Consider the following 5322-nt stretch of genomic DNA (forward strand, 5'->3'; position numbering starts at 1 on the left):
CAATTTCTAATAGCCCCAACAGGGCTATCACAAGCGGCTCAGTGCCTGTACTATGATTTTGCCACTCCAGGCAGCTATTTCTTGTCTATTTAATAAGAGAGAGAGAAATTAAGAGGGGAGAGGGAAACAGAAAGGAAGAGAGAGAAAGATAGACACCTGTAGACCTACTTCATTGCTTGTGAAGCTTACCACCCCCTCCCCCAGCAATTGGGGAATGGGAGCCTGAACTCCCTTGCACATGATAACCTGTGCACTCAAGCGGGTACACGACTGCTTGGCCTCCCACAGTTGTTTTAAGATTCTGAAATGCATATCTTCTCCTGCCCTCAGTTCCCATGTAGTTTTTGGACTTATTTGGGAGCTGCATACAGTGGGTAGTTGATAAACTATTTATTTGATTTCCTAATCCTTTATGTCTTTGCATTTTTGCATTTTCTATTGCTACTTATGTAACTTAACAGGTTTTATCTGTGTAATTATTAATAAACAAGCAAACAAAAGACAGGAATTTTTACTAGATGCTTCACTTACAAGCTTTATCAGTTCATTGATAATTATTTAGTAGTGCTATTCTGATTTATAGGTAGTTAACATGTTATATATATGTATATATATATAAATGTATACAGCATAGAGTAACATTTTAGCTAGAAAATGAAAACTCAGTCTTTTAGCTGATGTTTTGTCTGAGAAAATATTTAGGGAGTTGTCAATATATAGTTTTTATACTGTTAAGCTTTAGATACAATCTATCTTGCTAGCTATTTGGAAACCCTAAACTCACAGATATTTTATATGGCACTTATTATCTAGTGACATAAAATATTAAGAAGTTTAGAAGATGGAATTTTATGTAGGGAAATGGAATAATTTAAGACAATAATAGAGATATATTTGAATATACATTTATACAAAATTAAACAAGTTTGATGCTTATCTTTCCCTATAAAAATGGTCTTAAGTCAAGAAGAACCTACCTATATTTTGGTAAAACTATATTTGTAGAAAATGATAGCTTCAAATAATTTTTATTTTATCATTTAAAATAAAATGAGAAAACTGTGGACAATACAGAGAAGATTAGCATGGTTCATTCACAAGGGAAACAGGCAAATTTATTAAGCTTTCATATTTTATAAACAAAAGTAACAATTATACTTAGTTACTCTAGGCAAAACCGATATTTTTTAAGCAAAGCTATTTGGAAAGAATTACTCCTGAGCATGCATTCTTAAACTGCTAATGGAATTTTGACTATCATAAATGAAAAGAAACAGAAATATATGCTTCTTTTCACAAGTTTTATTTTAACTTTAATAAAGTCCTGAGATGCTATTGATGTGTAATCAGGTTTAAACTTTTAACAATTAAAGTATACTCTCTTTCTGAAGCACTTTATTTTTAATTTCAGGGCTTCTGTTATGATGTTCACATAAAGAATAAAGGCACTCATTTTTTATTTTCATTTTTTTGATAATCTTTTAAGCCACAACTTGAGTGACAAGAGATAGTAAAGATACTCAATGTGCAGAATATTATGTAATTATTTGTACTTATCCAGTACTTGAAGTTTCTTACTCACTTTCATGCTCTTAGTTACTCACTCAGTCTCCCTATGCATTAAATTTCTGAGCTCTTTTTTTTTGCAGAGGAAGCAGGGACTACCACTAAGAAAATAGACTGAGGCACTGGACTTGAGTGCTTTCTTCTTTTCTCCTTGATCTTGACATAAAATAGAAAAAAAGTCTAGTATGCTTTGCTTACATAAAAATAACTCAGAAAATCTATTTTTAATAGATTATATTTATTTATTGATGAGAATGACAGAAGGAGAGAGAGAAAGAACCAGACATCACTCTGGTACATGTGCTGCTAGGGATCAAACTCAGAACCAGGGTGCAACTTCCTGGACCACAAACTCAGCTAATCTATATTTTAGATCTAGTTTATGTTGGTTGAATTCTGTGGAAAGGATGACAAACATATGGCTTAAAGACTAGTAGGATATTAATAATGAACTATATTTTGTGTGTTGGTTGACAAATTCAGCTCTCATTCCTGCCTTTTAGTTTTACTTTCTTGCAGTTATTCCTCAGGCTCTAACACACAGTGACATAGCAAAACTTTACTAGCAAAAATCTGATATTTACTCCCAGCTCTTTGTCTAGGCTTGAAGCCAGCTTTTTCAAACAGAAAGTGAGAGATGCAGAAAAGAGGGAGTGAGAGAAAGCCAGCACAACACCAACACTTTCTTTTTGCAGTGGGTTCTGGGGTTGAACCTGGGTGGTATACATGTATGGCAATGCAATTATCCTCCCTGGTGAGTTTATCTTGCCAGCCCCTGTTAAACACATTTTTAAAAACTTATGGAAGACAAAATAAATAAAAACATAACTAAATGGAGATAAAGTAGCCAAAGAAACAGGACCTCCAGCATCAATCACTTCACATATGAAGACATGAGAAGTGAGGCATTCTATTTCACACCTCTATGCTCTTGTTCTCTGCTCTATTTTCTCTAACATTTTCTTCCAGAATTTTTTTTTCCTGAGCTGAGTGATGTTAAGCATCCCTGCTATAGGTTTCTGTGAAGGACCCCAAGTGTCTTTCTGGTTGCCAGGATGACATGATGACGCTCATGGCCTAAGATTGGGTCTGATCTATCTAGGTAACTTGAGCCTTCTCAAAAGTTTCATTCCTCATTAGTAAAATGGGGATTGTTTTTCTCCATTTAGATGGAGAGAAAGACAAAGTTTGAGGGAGACCTTATAGCGCAAGAGCTTCCTTTCATACTACTCTTCTATGTGGTGATATGATACAGGTCTGGGCATGTTCATGGCAAGGCAAGAACCCTATCTGTTTAACAATCTCTACAGCTCTGATAATGTTGCTCATAGTGTGTGTGTTTGTGTGTGTGTGCTTTAATGTTCTGAGAGCAGAATAGCAATTGGTAGCATTAACCAAATAACTCTTTTAGGATGAATTTTTAGTTGCAAAAGTGAGTAGAATTTTCACCATGTATTTTCTTTTATTAGCATTGTAATGTTTTACACTTTTTCACTTATTCAAAGGCAATATTGTTCAGTGAACTTATTTTTATTATTAATGATTTGATATTTACAAAATTATAAGCTAATTGGAGTATAATTCCATAACATTTCTACCACCAGAGTTCTGTGTCCTTATCCCCTTCATTGGAAACTACAGTAATGCTCCCATGGTCACAAATATGGGTTGACTTTTTATCTAAAGCTACCTATTACATCTATATATCTATGTTTATTTGTATACATTTTTGCTCCCATCCCCCCTTTTTTGTGTACATTTCTGCCTTCACTTGCTTTCTAAGTAACACCTATGTCTATTATTACCTCTGAGTGTCCTTCCTTTTATCTTCTTTGTAATAAAAGGAACAGTGCCAGCCTTCCTCTGGTATTTTCCAGATTTGCTTCCTTTTCTGTGATGGTATAAAAACAAGATTCCTGGTGACAAATGCTTCAGTTCTGGTGGAATTAGGATTTAGAGCTCTCTGGTCTTCTTCTCCTATCTTTTATCCCTCTGGGAGTATGGACCAAAGTTCTCTGGGGTGCAGAAGGTGGGAGTTCTGTCTTTTGTAATTGCTTCTTCACTGGACATGATGGTGGCAAGTCAGTCAATACCTCCAGCCTATTTATATCTTTCCCTAGCTTTGGAGAGGTGAGTTTCCAGGACACATTGGTGAGGTCATCTTCCCAAGGAGTTCAGGATGGAATCATAATAACATCTGCAACTTGGTGGCTGAAAGGCAGTAAGACATAAAGCAGGGCTGTCGAGCTGCACCATGGAGAAGAGAGAGAGAAGATCCAGAGTGAAGAGGAAACACAAATCTTTATTTGTGCTGGCACCTCAGAGTTGGGTGAGAGAGAAACAGGTTGGGCCACGTGGAGGTAGCAAAAATGGCCGCCTCACGCAGTAACCTTTCCTGTGTCTAAACACCGAAGTGAAGCACTAGCAAGAGAGCGAGGTGCGGAAGAAGAAGGGCTTTTATGGGAGTAGCTCTCATGAGAATGGGAAGGGGGAGGAGTAATCACAGCACTGCAGGGTAGGATAACAACTCTTGTGAGAATGGGAAGGGGGAGGAGCAACCAGAGCACCGCAACCATTGTGGGGAATAGACAATGCCCTGAGGGCACAACATGGCGGAACAGGCGCTCCGAGAATGTCCCAGCTCTCACAGGAACTAGCAATAACCCAAGGGAACAACATGGCAGATGTAACTGCATCTGCACAATTTCCCAGCATCTCCCCCTTTCCTTTTATCTAATAGCCAGGGCAGCAGTCTATAAAGTCTACAAACTACTAAGGGTCAGTCTATGAAAAACCAGCAACATGAAGGGAAGGAAGCTGCCGTAAAATTGTCTAAAGTGTCCAAAGGGTATACCAGCAAGTCTGATAGAAGTCTCAGTCCAAAGTAGGTGACTAGGGGGAGAAATGGCAGGGGGTGAAACGCTGCATGAGGAAGCTCAGCCACTGGGATTCTGCTTCTCTGTAGAGAGTGAGCTGGAACCACAAAAACATGACAGGCAAAGCAGAAGCAGGAAAGGCAGACAGGCAGTAAAAAAGTTCTGTCCTTGGAGTCTGTGAATCAGGTTCTTCAGATCACGTCTGGTGACATCTAGGGTTTCAGGGGGTGTGCCACTGTAGTTGTGCCATCTAGTTGGTGATGTCAGAGTGTGCAGGGGTCCAGATGGGTGTTATTTTTTTCTTTTTTCTGGGATTCCTGTGAAAGAAACAGAAACAATCTGCTTCTCGAGGTTAACAGGGCATCTGATTTGACATTTTTTTTTTTTTATAGAAAAAGAGGTTTGGTGCCTTACCCAACTGAGTATTGGGGGATGTATCTTTCCTATTTATTTATTATTATTATTATATTATTTGTCATGGTAATCAGCCATTATCTGGAAGGTCCTGGGTGATTCATGGGGAAAAAGAACTTATCTTTTAACAAAGACTCTAAGGTGTAGGGAAGCAGGAACTTATCTTTTAACAAAGAATCTATGGCCATGTCAATAGCAACCTTGAGGGCACATGTGGCTCCCCACATGTCACCCTTTCTTATATATATATATATATATAAAAGGGTGCATGTTTTGATGTTTGGTGGACTTTATTTGTGGCAGGGTGGACTGTGCCTGTCTTAGGTTGGGGATCAGCCTTCTGTCGTACTTGTCATTGGAACACCTGGTCATTTTTGCCCAGTAGTACCAGGTGCCCTGTCTTAGGTTGACTGGATAGCGCTAGTTTCCCCTTTACCCGTCATTGGCTAGCCAGCCCTCTACATGG

General features: G+C 38.2%; 1 non-coding gene across 1 annotated transcript; it reads left to right on the forward strand.

Annotated features, from left to right (window-relative positions):
* The first annotated feature begins 1033 nt into the window (after window positions 1-1033).
* LOC132540052 (U6 spliceosomal RNA) lies at window positions 1034-1137 on the forward strand. The gene has a single exon (XR_009551327.1). It is a non-coding gene; the product is annotated as a U6 spliceosomal RNA (small nuclear RNA).
* Window positions 1138-5322: the final 4185 nt, after the last annotated feature.

The sequence above is a fragment of the Erinaceus europaeus genome, chromosome 8 (assembly GCF_950295315.1).
Source record: "Erinaceus europaeus chromosome 8, mEriEur2.1, whole genome shotgun sequence".
Classification (NCBI taxonomy): Eukaryota; Metazoa; Chordata; class Mammalia; order Eulipotyphla; family Erinaceidae; genus Erinaceus; species Erinaceus europaeus.